The following is a 17588-nucleotide window of genomic DNA, read 5'->3' on the forward strand; positions in this document are numbered from 1 at the left end:
CAAACACTGTAATGTTTTCTTTGATGCCATAAGGAGGAACAAAGAGGGATCTGTGATCACATTTTCCCATTTGGTTCAATAATGAAATGGCAGCTTGAAGCTGTTGTTCCCATCTCTTAAATTCTTTGAAGTCCCCATAATGAGTCTTAACAGACATGGATTTACACTGCAGCATGACCGGTTGGCAGTCATTCTTGCCTCCCCCCCCCTCCCTCGTTCTACTACCACCTTGTTTATTTGCCCCAAGCTACAAGCAGTCACACTGTCCTTGCATTGCCATTTTCACACAGAAACGGTGACCTGGCAGTGCATTAAGGCAGATCTGCAGCTACACTTCGAATCCTGTTGGACACGCTGAACCCTGTGCGGCTCACCAGAGACCTCTAAATTACTGCTTTTCACAACCAGAAAAGCACCTTGCATGTTTGAGAATAGCTTTTTTCCCCTTCTATTTTCTTTTTCTTTGTTTGCAGTTATGTTTTTCTGTCTCAGTGGCAACTACACAAACGCACGCACCGAAAACACTTAAATCTGATATCTTTCCTTGTGCAAGATGCTTTTTTCTGTTAAAAGCAGAAGTTGGATCTCTCTCACTTCAGTGTGGAACGCCAGCGTTACTTCACGTTTTATCCTGCTCAGGAAAATATATGCTCACACTCTAAAAGCCATGAGGCTAACCTCGGCACAGATATTTAAGACGCTTAAGGTTAATACTAAACTGCTGTAATCCAGTTTTTGGTTGGATTCAGAGCAGAGATAGCAGCGGTTCAGCATGTACCTGTCAGTACTAAATGATTGCTTATTTCCTGCCAGAGAAGAGTGGAGTTGGGGGGGTTGGGATGGAGTAATAGCAAGCAGCTGCCTCAGCTGGACCTTACCTTTCCTTTTTGTTAGCCTGCTGCTCTCTCAAAGCTAACCTGCATGCCAGAACGCCTACTCCCCCCCCCCCAAGTTCTGCCCTGGCTGTCCGAGATACTAAGCGCTGTAGGTGGCACATAATCCGGATGCAGCATGACAGGGAACAGGCTTGATCCATCTTGTTGAGTGAGAACTTCTTGTTGGGGTGTTTGGACAAAGCCTTGTCGTTTTGTCCTGAGAGGTTTTTTTTAATTTATTTATTTTTTTATTCATGCTGCTTTTCTCCGATTAACTAAATGCTCCAACGATCGGCCAAGTTTAAGCAGCCAGCACGAGTGGCCATATTTTATATTTATCACACAGAGAGAGAGGAGCAGTGCAGGGCAGTTGCACCGGCTATCACTCTTTCATTGGAAAACGATAAACATAAATCTGTGGAATGCATCCCTGTGATCTGAGTCCGTGGTGGATCAGGGAATGACGGGGAGTAGCAGAAGGCCCGATCTGCTTCGCCTTCCTCAGGCAGTAGAATTCGAAGGCTCTCTGGCTCTGTGGGGTTTGCTGACATTTTCTTTTTTGGGGAGGGGGCCCTTCAGCAAAGGCAGACAGTGTCACAAGTGCAAGATTGGTGCTTTAAAAAGTCAGTGAGGATGTGAGAGCTTCTTGGAAACCCCCTAAGCAATACAGAGGGACTTTGGGTAGGGCAAGGCTTTTCCCCATGAATCACAGCTAATTAACGAAGTAATTAAGATCGGAATCTCGGCTCACAGAATTGTCTATACGTTCAAATAGGCCATCAAATGGAAAATCCCTTCCATTTGTGAAAGGGCTAATTTAAAGCGTTCAGACCTTTTCCTCTCCATTTTTCCCCGCCGTGTGTCACACAAGGGACATCTGTTGAAAAGAGCAAGGCAATGTTACGGTGAGTTAATGCGCTCTCCACTCCATCAGAAGCGCTGTTCATAATGCATTCGCTATACACATTTCAGCTTGAGTGAATTTATTTCAATAAATAATGTCACTCCAAGGACACGCTTCGATCTTTGCACGGCGGCCACGCTCACCGTAAGCCACGTCGTATTGTTATCTCATTCCTCCTTGTGCCAAATGATAGATTAACAAACAGTTTAGAAACGGGGCACTGAGTATGTCTGCACTTTTATCATCTCCGCACACTGCCAAAATAACCTCCTCCTCTTTATGATGGATGTATTTTCCAGTTTTATTCTGCTCCTACAAGCTGGACTGCTATCTTTAGGTATGGCCATAATGTTAGGGCTTACAGGGAATTTCATATGGTGGGCAAGAAGTGGATACGATTTATGGCTGGGATTATGCCCAGTGTGCTTTTTCTGGTAGGTGCTATTTAGGTGGTGCTAGCATGTACTGTTTAGACTTTTCCCTATGCCTGTCTCTTTCCTGAGTTTCTTCTAGAAGTAGAAAGCTTGTTGGGAATTAAGGGAAGTGTAAAAGAGATTGTGGATTGGTGAGTGGTTGACTGGTTGACCTCTATTGTGAAACTCATTCATGAAAAAAGGGCATTTTGTAGCATTGTTTCCCTGCAGTGTCTCTAAGGATTTTGAACTCTCTGGTTTAGCTGCAGTTAGTTTAGTTTAGTTGGGTTTTTTTGGGTTTTTTTGAGCAAGGGGGGGTTGGAGTGCTGAGTCACCAGCTAACGCAGACCTTCCCAAAGTGTGGGGCCCGCCCCCTAGGGGGGGCGCAGAGCCATTGCAGGGGGGGCGGAATGAAAAGGGGGAGAAAAAACAAAACGCTTGGACACTGCTAGCACGGGGCGGCCACAGAAACGCAAAGCAGGAGATGAAGCATCAGTGAATATGTTTCCAAACCAACTTCATTCTAAACCAAAGACTAGAAAATATAGTGAAGCCAATCTTCCCTTTGGTTTCACCTGCACAAGTGCCGAGGTAGGTCTCCCCTGCAGAATTGGTTTTCGCTGGGCTCTTCAAATCACGGACAAACAGTATCCCACATTCTTGATTTTTAGTTCACAAACACTCGTTGTAATGACTAACTACTCCTGACATTTTGGAGATTTTAGCTCTTTATACAGTAAAGTTACAGCGGGATATAAATAACATCAGGCTGATCCTGCCGCGATTTGTTCCCCCCGTCTAAATCACGGACAAACAGGATCCCACAGCTGTTTATGTTTTTAAACCCATTTTGCACAGAGAGGCATGTTTTGAAAAGTGTATTGATAGCAATGTTGAATATTATTACACAGGAAAAAAAACCAACTACATGTAAAATAATCACACCGTGACGCCTCTGCCTTTCTAAATAGAAGAACAGTAGCTGCGTGTGTGTATGTAAGCCTGTAAAAACCGAAGATAGTCAGATTAACAGTATTTTGTCTCTATCTGCCATTCTGCAATTCATCTCATGTAAACAATAACGTGGCGCACAGCGTGACGTGGAAGGCACATACCTTTGACGTTGTGTGACGAACTCTGTATTCCTCGTCCACAGGTAAACACAAAAAAGGAGTTTTAAAAAATCTCAGTTTTCAGTGATTCGAAACGCCGTTTACGTGTGGACGAAACAGCTGCGTTTTCAAAGATACTCGTGTAGGTGCGGACGTAGTGTAAAAAAGTTAGTAGTTTATTTTCTTACTACCTGTAATTTATTGCAGATTACTTGTATTTGCTTAATTGTTTACTAAATGTTTGAGGTGTGAAATAAACCGAAATATCCGAACATATCTGACAAATGAAATACTAAAATTTCATTCACTAAAACTGAAGCATGAGCTTCTTGGGCAGGCTGTACCGCGCAGCATGCTGTTTTTATTATGAGATTGTTCGATCAAAAGGCTCAAAGGCATCAGCAGCAGTGTGCACAGTTCAAGATGAGACTTAACGGAGGTGAGTCCAGCAGATGGCTACCTTCCTGTACAGTTTTGATGAAAAGGGAAATTGGCTATTGAGACCATAACAAATTTTTGTACCTGACCCTAAACATGCTTATTTTGTCACTGATCTTGGTAATTTTAACATGGCCTGCGTTATACTTCACGTGTCTCTCTAGTCTGCTAGAGTCCGCTTGGGTCCATTTTTGGGTCCAAGTGTTGTTAATTCTGTCATCAGACTGTGTCAACGAGGATTCATGTGGATGTCCACGTCCGTGCCAGTTTGTTTCGAACGCAGACGCTCATCCACAGACACTTTATATTACAATGAACCAACTGCGCATGCACCCCAGGCGGTGGACTTCAAAAAGACCTCAAAGAAGTGGAACAGGAACGACTTTCAGTCCATCGGGCTTCCAACTCCCCAAAACCCATTGATTCACATTTGAAGACACCCTCAAGTGGGTATTTGATTAACTACAGTATTGGCTTTACTTTCCTGTTCTGGAAATTACTGCTTGGTACACTGCTATGTACAGTTTTTCTCCTTCAAACTATTTGTTTCCCGGTCCTGAGGTTTTCCTACTTGAACTGGGACAGAATTGCATATATGTGTTATGTTTCAAAATGTTAAATCTTTATTACTTTGTGAATGTCTTTACTTTTTTCTTGCACCATCAGCAAGTCTGTGATTCCAAGAAAAATATCTTGAGATCTACTGAATACTGTGAATGTACTGTAGGTGTATAAGCAGTTGGATGTAGAATAATTGGGCAAGCAACTGAAAAAAATGGCTAATTTAATAATAATACCCAATAATTACTGGTGATGGCATTATTAATGAGAGGCTTTAATGAGAGTACAGCCATTTTTCACTATGTTCTGACATTTTATGGACACAACAAATGACTGATTCATCTTTAAAAGTAATCAATAATGTTGCTGCTTGGGGCAGATTTCTAGTCTGACCATTATTTGAAATCGCAGCTTGTTAACTGTGAAAATCAAACAAGACAGTGATTGCTTGAAAAACAAATTTCTGCTCATAAAGGCATTTAGCTCTCCTCATCCTCACTTTAAGCCTGTAAGTCTCAACTGTGGGTCAACAAAAATTCAGATTGGATGGTTTTTTAGTATTAATAATTCATAAAAATTGGAAAGTGGGGCATGTCAGAAAAAGTTAGAGACCTATTGCTACCAGCCACTAGCAGCTAGATTTCTAGTGATTGTTTGCAGCTTACAAAAGGTTTAAAAGAACAAGTGGGTGGAGCTATAGCATGGGTATGTCTGCTTGAGGTGCCCGTCCATGAGATCTTTAATTCCCAGTAGAGCTTCGATTGCAATCTGAGGGAGTCCAAAATCGTTAGTGCCTGTAAACCCAGATCCAGGTGATGAACACCAGAAAGGATCTGTCAGGCTGACGGAGGGGTCTTATTGGACTTGGTTAGCCTGTGGGACCCTAGAGGTAGCTGACAGATGCTGGGAGAGGTACCAGGTCAGATACCGGAAGGCCCACTCCCCTGGGATTAGTTTAAGACCACGGATCAACACTTTTGTCAGCCTCAAAATGATTCTTGCAAATTGTCAGAGGGGGAAGCAGTGCTCTACTTATACACGATACAGTGGGAATGCTGTTGACCTCAACTGATGCTACGGTCAAGTGATGGAAGGAACACTTTAAGGATCTCCTCAATCCCACTGTCATGCTTTCCATAATGAAAACAGAGTCTGGGGGTGAGGCCACTGATATAGTTTATAGGGTTGTCACGATACTAGAATTTCAAAGTTGATACGGAGACCCAAGAAAATACTCTATACAGCTGGGAGGATTTTGACCAAGTTTAAAAAAATTTACGTGTTGATTTTCAACTTATTTTCCCAATTATAAGTTAAATTTAACCAAAAAATTCTCGCTATCATGTATTTCCTGAGTTCCTATGGGCACTTGGTCTTGTTTGATGCCACTTGTGGGTCAGAGGACAGTGCAGGAATAGGTCTCTTACTGCAGGTTTTATTGGATGATAAATGCTCTCTGCTCAGGGCACAAAGCAAACCTCTGTTTCCTGAGCTGTCTTGTACAATTTGTGCTGAGCTCAGTGTAGTGCCAGAACATTTCCACTTATGTTTCACCTCGGTCTACACAAGTATACTGTGCTGAAAGATACACCAGGTCAAACCAGTGATGGGGAAGTTGAAGCAGAGCCTATGTTGAGCTTTTTTTTTTAAATTTTTCCAGTGCTTTTCTTGTATTATGTTTGAGCCCCTCATCAGCCTTGTGATCACTGATGTAGGCAGCAGAGATCTGGCTAAGAAGGCACAAGTGAAACTTTTCAGGTCCTTAAAAAGTCCTTCTGTGAAATGGCTTCATTTAGATCTGCGGAAATGAAGTTTACACTTTCAGGTAACAGTATGAATTTGCCACCAAACCTAAATCACTTCCTCTTCTCCTTCCTCTCGGTCTGGAAGGGGTTACTCTCCATGTTTCCTGTCTTAATTCCCAGAGCTCCGGCTACGTTCTGATTGCTTTCTTGATGTTAAACATTCCCAGGCTCTTATAACCCTCTAGCTTGCCTCCTCCATCCAAGAGCCGTCCCAGGTGTACGAGTGGGCGAACCTCCTGTTTTTAAGGATAAAATCTCCCCCTTTTTTTCTTCTTTTTTTTTTTTTCTTTACTCGGGGTTGGAGATACTAGAGGGGACTGGCGGGGCAGGGAGCTGTGCGATGGGAAAGAATTCTTTCCCTGCATACCATTTAGCTGCTGTAAGGCTGTGGGAAAGCATGTTTTCCCAACCATGCTTCATTTGAGGCAGCTTGTTACGAAAGAAGTCCAAAAGGTTTCGATTGTACAGCTCATAGAGTCGACTGGTATTTTCTGAACATCACGGTTAACATGTGCTTCTCTTTTAAACTTCATCTCTTTATTCTTCCTTACGCGATTCCTTCCCACTCCCTTTCCCCTGGAGACACCTGATCGACGGCTGAGTTATGTTATCTGGCCTGAGTCAGCGCGGCCTTCGCATCAGTCATAAAACAAAACGGGATCCAGATTGCGCTAACATGCCTGGGTAGAGGCTGCAGTGTAGATGTGACCCAGGAGCAACAGTCCAAGCTGGACTATATTTAGCTCGGCGATGCTCCGGCTAATTGCCCTCCCAGGCCTAATCATTTCCAGGCTCTGCAGCTCACAAATGACTGGAGGGGAGGCCAAACACCCACTAACCTCATGTTAAAGGGATGTCAACATCAATGGGGGATGTCGGAGCGCTCCGCAGACAAGACAGATTAGCACAATATTCTTCCTTCTCATGCGCTATTAAGATGTTCTCTAAGCGGATTGGATTGAAGAGTCCAGCATTACTGTCTGCTGCAGTGTATTAATTGAATCTGTTTTCCTGCCTCTGTATCAGTAATGTGACGACTCTTGGCAGCATCCTCTGAAAGCGACACTGCGAGCCCGTCTTCATTTCATCCTCGCTATTGGGGCCCGCTAAATCCCTCCGCTGCCGCCTCCTACAGCCAGCTTAGCTGCTTCCCCAAATGAGGAATGCGCCGGTGCCCCCGCCCCGCTTGCCTCTCCTCTGCTGCGATGTGGCGTTGGTGGAAAAGTTTACTTTTCTGCGATTTGTTCTCACCACCAGCCCTCTCCCCCGATTCGCGAGTTTCCGTCCTTGTCGAGTTGCGCTGCTTCCTGTGCGGTTCCTGTCCCAGAGACGTGCCCCGTGTTTCACCCGGGCACATGATGGCCTGGGTCAGGGGGGTGAGGGCTCTGTGCTGAGGGAGTGGGAAGATGACACAGTTTGGGTTGCCTCTCGGCCTGGTAATCGGCTCTAAGCTTCCTTCCTGGTCCAATTCCCAACGGCATGCTGGGAGATGGTGGTTTTCCAAGGCTGTCTCCATTATGCACACCTGGAGGTAGACCAGGTAGCGTGCCAGTAATGAAAATGTCACATAATTCAGTGAGCTGTTGATGGAAAGGAGAGGTGACAAAGTCACTGGCAGCACAGGAGTTGGATGCTGTGACCTCGCTGAGCAACTCTGGGATTTTAGAGTGTATGTTTCACAGTGATGGTGGTCATCCTCACAGTTTTACAGCTACAACGATGCAAATCATATGACGCTTATAGTGCCTCAGTGTCTTATCTAAGATGGCCTTCTTTATTTTCTGAAATACACTGTTACAGTGGTGAATTCAGAGTTTCAGACAGCTTCTCTATTCTTATCTCTGCCAAGGAGGTTTTTTTGGTGGTTTTTGCTGACATTCTATTCGCAAACAAGTAGCTGGAAAAGTTTCAGATATACTGTGATCAAATTTTGTAGGGGTGTAGAGTGGGGTCATGTTAACAATCCGGTAAAGTCAGGCTTACAATCCACCAAGGCCTTGAAGGTCAACTCAATGATTTGTTGGTTGAAAATGGACTAAAAGCCTAGAAACGTGATTCTTACATGTGCCCTCACATATAGAAAGCCCTGTATAAGAATGCTAAACCTAAAATTGTGTCCTAGACACACAGGGACAAGACCTAAAACAGCTGGTTTCATACAGTGGATGAACTAAGGCCCGGCATGAGATAAATATTAATTATTTTGAACTGTTGTGCAAAGCTGCTCTTTTAAAGACCAAGAGTAAAATTAGTGAGCATGACTTGCTAAAAGTGAGACTTTCTTTGTTGTTGCCGTGCAGTTTAGTTTTATTATGTTGTCTCCTGGATGCTGTCACAGCTTCCTGGCAGCGCAGGACTATCATCACCTTCGATGAAAGATTTTGGCACGGGAGTCGTCATTGTCCTCCTCCTTATTTTCATCTGCAATAAGAGGTGAACCGCACACGTTCGGTTATGCCATCTTTAGTATTTCATCTGCCTCTAAATCAAACACACTCACTTCCCTCTGTAGGAGGCGAACACTGAAATGAGCAGCGTGAAATCTGTAAACAAAGCGGCTCATGCCAAAGAGATTTAATGTAGTGATAGTGACAGCTCTGCTAGGATTATCTGGCTGGATGATATTTTTGAAAAACAAAATACTGAGTGTGGATTAACCAAGCTTTCAATGCTATTTGTTCCCCACAAAGTCAAACCCACAGAAAGTAAAATGATGGAATATTTCCTTAAATCAAAAAGCAGCAGTGTGATACTTTTCAGGTGACTGGAGCAACGGCGTTGTTAGAATAAAACAACACAACTGTTTTAGTTTTCCATTTAGGCAGAAGAGGGAGAAATCCGAGCTTGGCGCCTCAATGAAAGCTCATATGTGGCCGACTGTAGGCTGGTCTGTCCGAGGTGAAAGAAGCAGCGAAGGATGGAGAGCGAGCGAGCGAGTGAACTGAGTTTGTCAGCTTTTTAAACCTTGAAATTGATTCTTCTTCTGGGTTCTTTTATTCTAATGACAGGCTAATCCCCCTCTGCTGTTTCCTTCTGTTATAAATAGAGCCTCTTATTTCCCTGCTCCGCCGTGCGCCGCTTCTGAAAATTAGCACTCATGATGAGTCTGCGCTCTCAGCAATCAATTTGCCACAGTAAGTCCTTCCAAAAAGGTTACCTGTGGCAACTGAGCCCCAGTCACGTTAACTTTGAATTTGCCGCTCCTGCCAATTTTGATTCAGCTAATTAAATAAATGGCTCCGTCTGGAGAGTCAGCTGAATGAAATGTCAAAATATTGATGTCGAACGCTGACGTGATTTCAGGGTGCTTGTCATAAGGAGAGGAGGAGCGTGGCTGGTAGAGGGGGGGTGTCAGCCTCAGGGCTACTGTAATCCTATTTGTAGAGATCTGCTTATTTATGAGGCTGTAAGTTATTCTTGCTCAGCGTGGGCTATCCATCACAGTTTGGTTGTCTTATTCTGGCCTGCTACAGTCACACAGCTAAGAAGTGTAATAGCAGAGTATGTGATTATCAGATGGAGCTCTGTTATCTAGTCACTCACATCATGACGCTGGGGTAAACTGCTCAGAGTTAGCCCACCAGGCCTCTTTCTGGCCGAGTCAAGGAATGTTTCTTTTTCTCTGCTCACGTTTCCTCCGCCTGCTTCCTTCTGACTTCACCTCTCACCTGCCGCCTCCTGCTCCCGCTAACAGGCTCAGAATGCCTAAAATTAAATACTTCACGCTTCATACAGTGTGTCTGACCGTGTCTAAAAGCAAAAGTGTTTATAGCTGTTCTGAATGTCCAAAGTTGAAAGTGGTGCAGAGAGCATGCCATCATCCTCCAGGCAGCATCCCACTGCCTCCTAAGTCTCTTTCCAAGAGCTCCTGTCTTTTTGTGTGCTTGATGCAGTGAGTCACAGAGATGGAAATAAAGGAGCCGGTGTGCTCTTCAAAAAACAGAAGGCTGTCCTTCCTCCACACCTCTTGCTACGTGGTGTCCGAACATTTCTGCAGCTTTCTGCAGCACTCTCAGCTCGCAGCACTGCACGTGGCTGTTCAGTTTTCATGTTTACAACCACGGGCATCACCACAAGTGGCTTCCGTGCGAAGCCGTGTGAAAACGTGTGTCATTATCCCCACAGTTACACAATTATCCCTTATCGCCTCTCCACGACATCCGCAATGCCACCCCGCCTTCGAGTGCCACCATTTGAGAAAAAAAGGTGCAAAATGTTTCTGTCTGACGGTCAGAGGCACGTCATATAAACTAGTTGTTTTCAAGCACACTTTGAGCCCGAGGGTTCACACTCGTATGCAGCTGTTGGTGGAGTAGCAAAGAGCAGTATAGTGCACACAGTGCCATCCAGATCCTACTGTGCCTGCCAATCAAATACATAAAGTTTATATTTAATTGAAAAGGTTTATGAAATGAAATACTTGGTATGCAGTGAGTCTACATATAGCATTAACTGCCCACAAAAAAAGAAGCTAATTATGATAGAGTAAATTCTTCTCGTATATTATTGGATAGAAGTTTACAGCCTTTAAACTCATGGCTCTGTCACTGCAATTTAAATCTTTTTCAGACATCCCCAGTTTTTACCAGGATGACCCTGCAGGAAACATACCCGTCACAGGACTTCCATAACATGTTGGCGCTATAAACTGGCTCTTTGGGTGACTGTTTCTGTTATTTATTCTCATTTTGTGTTTGTTTTAAGGCACAAGCAGGGGAAAAACCTGTGAGCACAGTCTAGGATCTGAATTTAAACTATAAACCTAACTATGTATTTCAGTTATTCAGTTGTAACCAGGTATGCTTTATTTCATCATCTAATGAAGACCAAGAGCTTCCTGTGGACGTTTCAGAATCTACATAGTCTAATTTGTGATAAATGAGATTTGCAGATGATTATTTTCTTTATTTTTTCTGTCACATTTGACAAGACGCACCCATTTGCCGCTTTTGATAACTGGGACCCCCTGCTGATAATAACTTTTCTATTCTACTATGAACTACATCCAGTGGACCTGGAAAGGAAATGCAAATTCACAGCACCTTATTGAGCACATTTGGGTGTTTGTGTTGGCGACTCGGGCAGGTCTGTGGTGAGTCTGGCACGCTGTGGGGTCTCTGGGTTGCTCTGATAGCGCGTGTTCCTTTGAGGCCCCAGCATGCTGCGGATAACGACACCGGCCTCATCCAGAGTCTGATCTCAGGCCAGCTCGGAAGGAGCCAATATTTCAGGCTGCCAGGACCCGAGCATAATAAAGATACACCCACGGTTGATTGGTTGAGCACATGATCAGACGTGTAACATGGGTTTAGATAGCTGATAGTGCCGGTCCTCACTGCTCTGGTTCTTCGCTGGCACACGACGGCGCCGCCTGGATGCACCTTCAGAGGATGAGCCCACCCTTCTCGTCTCTCCTTGATCTCCTCTCGCTGTGCCTCTCTGTTCTTTCTGTGCCGCTCTTTCCCCCCCGAAACAGTCTTTCTTCTCAGCCTTCTCCCCTCCCAGTCTCTCATCAGATCCACAGGGCCAGATTTTTATCGCTTTTCTGCGAGTCCTGCGAGGGGAACCTTGAGGGTCTCAGTGGGATCAATTTAAAAGGGAAGCACTTGTCTCTCCTCCTCTCCTTGGCCCTCTCGGCTGATTGGGTCCGCTCGCCAGGAACTTGCAGGCTTTTGATCTCAACCACCCCCGTCATCACCCCCACCGCTGCTCAAAGTTTTTGTCAGAGCTTGGCTCTATGGGAGAGGGGAAAAAAATTTTTGTTCTACTTTCTGAGAAATGCTGGCCCCATCCTCTTTCTCTGCACCTGTGAGAGACCGAGTAACATTTTGTAAACCCACGGGGTGGTACTAACAATCTATGGTTTGACTGACTTCTCTTTGAAGATGTGAGAGTGATCCATCTCTTCAGGTGGAGGTACACCTAAGAGGACCCGTAGTCCTCGAGCAGCTCGCTCAAACAACCTGTGAGAAGTTGCTGGGAGCTGCGATGCATTATTCACAGGGTGTTACAAAGAGAAGGGTACAAGGCGATGCCCGCGAGTGATCCCATGCTGAGCTGCACTGAAGTCGCTCCCCTCTTTGTAGGACATGAAGGAACATTGACCCCACAGCATGGGGACTACCTTAGATTACAATAAACATCCAGGGAGCGCTGTGTCTGGGGTTTTTGATAAAAGGGAATTACTTTATTAGAGCTTGGGTCTTACTTTTAGAATTTCTTATTGTTTTTCTCAAATTTTATTCGATTCAGTTAATGGTGGTGGAGCAAGAAGCAGAAACGTCAGGTTAGGTTACTATACCACTTGTCACAGGATAGGTTCTGATTAAGATTTCGATTTGATCAATTCCAGATACGGCTTTTTCAGTCCTTTAAGGAAACGTTCTCTGATTCCCAGTTAAAAGTAAAAAACTGTATCCAAAAAGCTCATTCCAAAACCTGTAATGAAGGCCAGTGTCAGTTATATTAACAGAAATAATGCTCAGATATGTGACAGCAATAATGAAGTGTAGCATCATTGTGATATGGTGCTGTTACAGCTGGCTTTTTGTAGTCCTCCATATGATTATGTAAGTTTGTTGTGTAATGTAAGTGGTTTGCTGAGAGAAGGGCAGCGTGAACTCTCAGTGTGTTTTTTGGATAGAAGCCAGGCCTCGTCACCCTCCTCCTCATCCACCTCCTCCTCTGTCTCCTGCCAGGTCACCGAGGGTCAAACCAGAGTTTTTCTTGTCCTACCTCGCTGACCTCTCTCTCCTCTTGGGAAACCTCGAGTTACATCTCAGAATTAAAATTCCTGGTAAATTTAGCCAAACCAGGCCACAAGCCTCTTTTGCACGTTTGTTTTTCCAGGCCGTATCGCACGAGCGTCACCTTATTCCTCGCCAAACTGAGTTTCTCAGCGGCTGAGAAGACGGGCCCGAAAGTTCGAAGCAACGTGGTTTGTGAGCGTATCTCACTGTTCAGCGCCCCTTCTTTCCAGGGCTCTTGGGTCCCTGGGTGATGACATCATCGGCGTACTTGTGCACTAATTGAGGTTTAATGCTAGAGTAAAGCGAGTAGGGCTGTAATTTTCCCGCCCTGGCCTGGAATAGAGACGAAAGCTTTTCATGTGGTCGGGGCTAATTCAGGCTGCAGTGCTGCAGCTGCGGGACACCTCACACTTTTGTCCTCCTCTTTCTGCCTAGAGATTAGAAAAATATGGAAAGCTGACGGGCTTGGCAATGCCCAGGTTTAGACATACAGAGGAGCTCATATGAGGAGGCACCGCCTCATAGGTAGGTGCATTTAGGTGTAGTTGAGTTGGGGCACACTCGTGTCTAAAAATTGGACTTTTAAATCAAAGTTAAGGTAGTAGGTTTTCCACAACTTTTTAAAATTAGGCTGGGAAGAAACACTGCATCGATGAACTACAGTCACCCCTAATGATAAACAACACAACACCGCATGTTTTATACAGGCTGTCATTACAATCGTATGTACACAAAGCCTAGGTGTAATGGTGTTCATCCTCCCATCTAGGCAAACACAAATACACATGCACACCGACACAAACACAGAACTCAACTTGCTCTTTATCCTATCCGCCATATCAGGGGCTGTATAAACATCAGGTCTGTTTGAAGTAGAAGGCCTTAATCAAGTGTAATCACCGGCATCACTTGCTGGTTACGGGGCTGAGAGGGGACGGGCAGAGAAGGAGGGCAAGACCTGCAGAGACACCTGAAAGCAGCAGGATAGACCAGAGCCGGTGTAATGATCCATATGACAGCAACAGATAACTGCTAACACCAAAACAACTATCATGTAAATCTCTTTGCTTTTACGTATTAAGCTTCTAAGCTGTAATGTCTGTGGACATAAATGAGAAATGTTTAAATCTTGACTTGTGCTGCTTTTCTTTCCTCTAGGTGGCGCACGTTGGTGGCATGTATAGAACTGGTTGGATAATCCCCCCCCTTCTGCAACCTGCAAATTTAAGCGTGCAAGAAAATTTGTAAGTTCCAAAAGACTTTGATCACGTAGAGCAAACCACTCATTTTATCTTAATTTCAAAATTAGTCGAAATGTGAAGATTACAGTTGTCGTCTGCTGAACGTGGTCCTAATACTCCTCCACAGACTATTTAGATTTCAAAACAACTTTGTTTAACTTCTTGTCTCCCTGATAAGAGAGCAAAAGCATCTCGTTTTCATTCAGCCATCTAAACACTCGAGTGAGAACTTCTCCACGATAAATCAGAAATGATGCACAGCAGTGCACCAACACTTCAACAGAAGCTTTTTGGCATGCGGAAGCTGAGCGGCCAGCCCTCGTATGGAGCACTTTTCTCAAGTGAGAATGGAAATAAGCAGTAGATGTCATTGCACATAGCATATCGGTGCCTCTGTAATGTACAGTGGCCCCGAGGTGCGATTTAGAAATGAAAGAATGTTTTGTGATTAACTCTCGGCACAGGCACGCACACATACACACACTGATTCCATTGTACCAGTCGGGTCTAACTGGCCTACGCCTGCGCCAAAGCCTGTTAACTCCAATCCAGAGCGTAGAGGCTGGTAATGAGCACTGTCAGAGCTGACATAACAACCTCCCGCTCTGGGCCTGAACGCTGGAGTCAGAGAGAGAGAGAGAGAGTGAGTGTGTCGGTCTGCGCCGGGCTGATCCTGATTCAGCTGCAGACTGATGGTCAGACCTCACCAGTCTAGTGTAATGTGTGCTAAAAAAAAACCCCCGTCTCCTTTAAATTCAGACTTTCTTTTCTACAAACTGTGACACATGGTGTGAGGTTAGACTTAAATGGCGTTAAAACTCAAAGTATGAAAGACTTTACTTTTAATTCCCCCATACCTGGAAAGAATTACACTCTGCTTTGAAGCTTATTACTTAAGCTTTTAGACCACCTAATCAGAAGGAATTAACTGTTCTTTGAGTGCAGCTGACTTTGAGTTGAAAATAAAGGGTCAGTGTGATATTTATATTCTAAAATATATATGAAGAAAATGCTAAAGATGCTTATTGTGTGCTTTACTCAAGCTTGCATAAACGTTTTCTCAGACGTGCCGTGAGTGCACTCTTGAGATATGAGGTGTTCTGTACTGTCGCGTATTTGTCCTCAAGGTTAGCATCCCGGCTCATTAGAATCAGCTTGTTTAGAGCGGATGACTCGCTGTGTTGTCTGATTCGAGATGAGGCAGCAAGAAAACAAATGCAGCCCTCACGTTCCAGCATCGCGTGTCCTGGCCTCCTATTTCTCAATAATTTATCCAGACAACTAGAATGATTATTATATGAATATGCACTAAAAATTCCATTCTTGTGCTCTTTCTCTCCAAGTTTGTGCATGTCAGTGTGTAGAGAGTGCGAGCGAACACGGAGCTGTGTGTATGCAGCACTTTTCCGCCTGAAACAAAGGAGGTGTCAGAGCGAATTAGCCCCCCTACAACTGAACGCCCAGAGAGCTTAGAGATGCACCACAGGTTCTGCTGAGTCGCACATGAGCCGCGGTGTCTGCTCCCCTCCTCCTCCTTTTGCCCCACCCCTGCCCCATTCCCCCCCTCCGACTCCTGAGTTGCTCTAACAAGGTTGTTGGAGGAGGATAAGGCGTGTTAAATGAATAATTTACACAGAAGAGCGCTCCTTATTTATTTAATACGGCTGGATCTGACTGAGTGGGCAGCCTGTGTCCCCAACTGCTGAGACACTGTTGGCTAAACGAGCACTCGCTCAGCTTAATGGAGGGTCAAAGCGACAGGCGTTTAGAGCGAGCGAGGGGTTGCAAGAGAGAATTTGTTGATATAGTGTGTGTGCGCGCAAACTTCTGAAACAGGCCATGCAGAGCCATGCTAGGGTGTAAACCTTGTCACTCCTGTGCAGTCTGTTATCACACCAGTTTGCTCTTTAAATTTCTGATCAGCTACCACAATATTTCTCCAGATAATTAATGGAATACATTTATGCTTTTTCAACATTAAATTAAATCAATGGGATTTTAAATATTTCATGTATTTTTTTTTTTTAGTAGTTAAAATAAGTTAAAGTAATTAAAATAATTGCAATTTATAGATTAATTTTACTCAAGGTATTCTCACTAATTATTTTTATTGTCTCTAGATATAATAACTTTATTTTTTACACCATAATCACAGATTAGAAACAAGAAGGGTGATTGTTGTGTTTGTTTTAATGCTAATTAAAATATCTTAAAGCTAAAACAGTTTCAACCCTGCTAGTTAGCGTGCCAGTTAGATAGCATATTTAGAGTTATTGAGGCTATTGAGTCTCTCTAGCTAACTAGCTAGCTAGTTAAATTTGGCTACTATAACAAAAAAAAGTCAGTTTTTTGCTCCTCACATACTAGTACTACAGCAAAACTGAATTAGCTGTCTGCTAAGATGGGTTCTTTATTTTTGATGCAGAGTAATAATACAGTTTTGACCTTGCTAGTTAGCTTGACCGTTAGCATATTCTGAACTACTGTGTTATTAGGTGGGGTAATTATTATTATTAATTGTTGATTGGCTTATTTTTCTCATTTTATTTTATTTTTTTAAATAATTCTTTAAACTTTATTCTTTATTTCCTGTTATTTATTTTTTATCCCACATTATAATTTTGATCCCTTTGGGACTCCATAATCCACCACATCTGTGTCACCATTTACCAAAATTTTGTGATTGCTTTGACTTTGTCTATAAAAATGAGTGAAAGGGTTGATGTGTCTTCACAGGAGGAGTGCGGAGACTGGGGGGGAGGGGACCACAACCTGGGCACCAACCAGAAAGTGAGCAGCTGAAAAGGAAGGAAAGATCATCCAATCGGTAAACACCTCAGGTCTACGTCAGTTGTTTTAAGATAAACTTTATTGACCCCATGCAGAGACATTGAAGTGCTACACCAGCACACAGCAAAACATTGTACCTGCTGCTTTCAGCCGATGACTTAAAAACACTAAGAAGTTAAGGAAAGTTTGAATTAAAAATTGGACTAGAGAATGAAATTATGTGATGGCTGTAGAGAGCAGGGTTTACTGTCATTATGTTAGGATTTTAAAACATTTTAGAGATATCAGAAAATGTCAGTCGTGTTCCATAATTAAAGATCGGCTCTCATTCTAGTAGCAGAGATGGATTAATCAGGGTATGGCAAAAATCCCTGAAAGACCTGGGTAGCTCTGGGTTTCCTCCTCCTCATCTTCCTGTGGACAGAGACGGTCTCACTCAGCAGAAGCATCACAGCACCACAGTTCTTGTGTGTGTGTGTGTGTGTGTGTGTGTCCATCCCAGGGGAATGAAATCCCCCAGCTCACACTGACCTCATTATAAAAATAGCTCGTCCATCCAGCCATCACATATCCCACATTTCCCCTCTCTTCCTCGGCCTCTTAGATACGTGGCAGTCCTCCCTACCTTCCTCTTTCTCATCTCTTCATCAGTGTTTGAGGTGGACTTAACGTGAGATTAAAAGCTTATGCAAGTCCGTGT

At 43.9% G+C, this 17588-nt stretch overlaps 1 protein-coding gene across 4 annotated transcripts in view; it reads left to right on the forward strand.

Annotated features, from left to right (window-relative positions):
- Positions 1–17588, forward strand: part of znf438 (zinc finger protein 438) — a 56841-nt gene that overhangs the window by 16684 nt on the left and 22569 nt on the right. For 2 of the 4 annotated variants that reach the window (XM_085418102.1, XM_085418103.1), the window contains 2 exons: positions 14016–14101; positions 16835–16925. The gene's annotated coding sequence lies outside the window, so the exon portion shown is untranslated. Of the gene's footprint in view, positions 1–13792; positions 13912–14015; positions 14102–16834; positions 16926–17588 lie in introns of those variants that run through there. The other 2 variants (XM_085418104.1, XM_085418105.1) reach the window with 2 other exon arrangements.

This window comes from Rhamphochromis longiceps, linkage group LG9, assembly GCF_057381845.1.
Source record: "Rhamphochromis longiceps isolate RC_006_pf linkage group LG9, R_longiceps_female_GT1.1, whole genome shotgun sequence".
NCBI lineage: Eukaryota > Metazoa > Chordata > Actinopteri > Cichliformes > Cichlidae > Rhamphochromis > Rhamphochromis longiceps.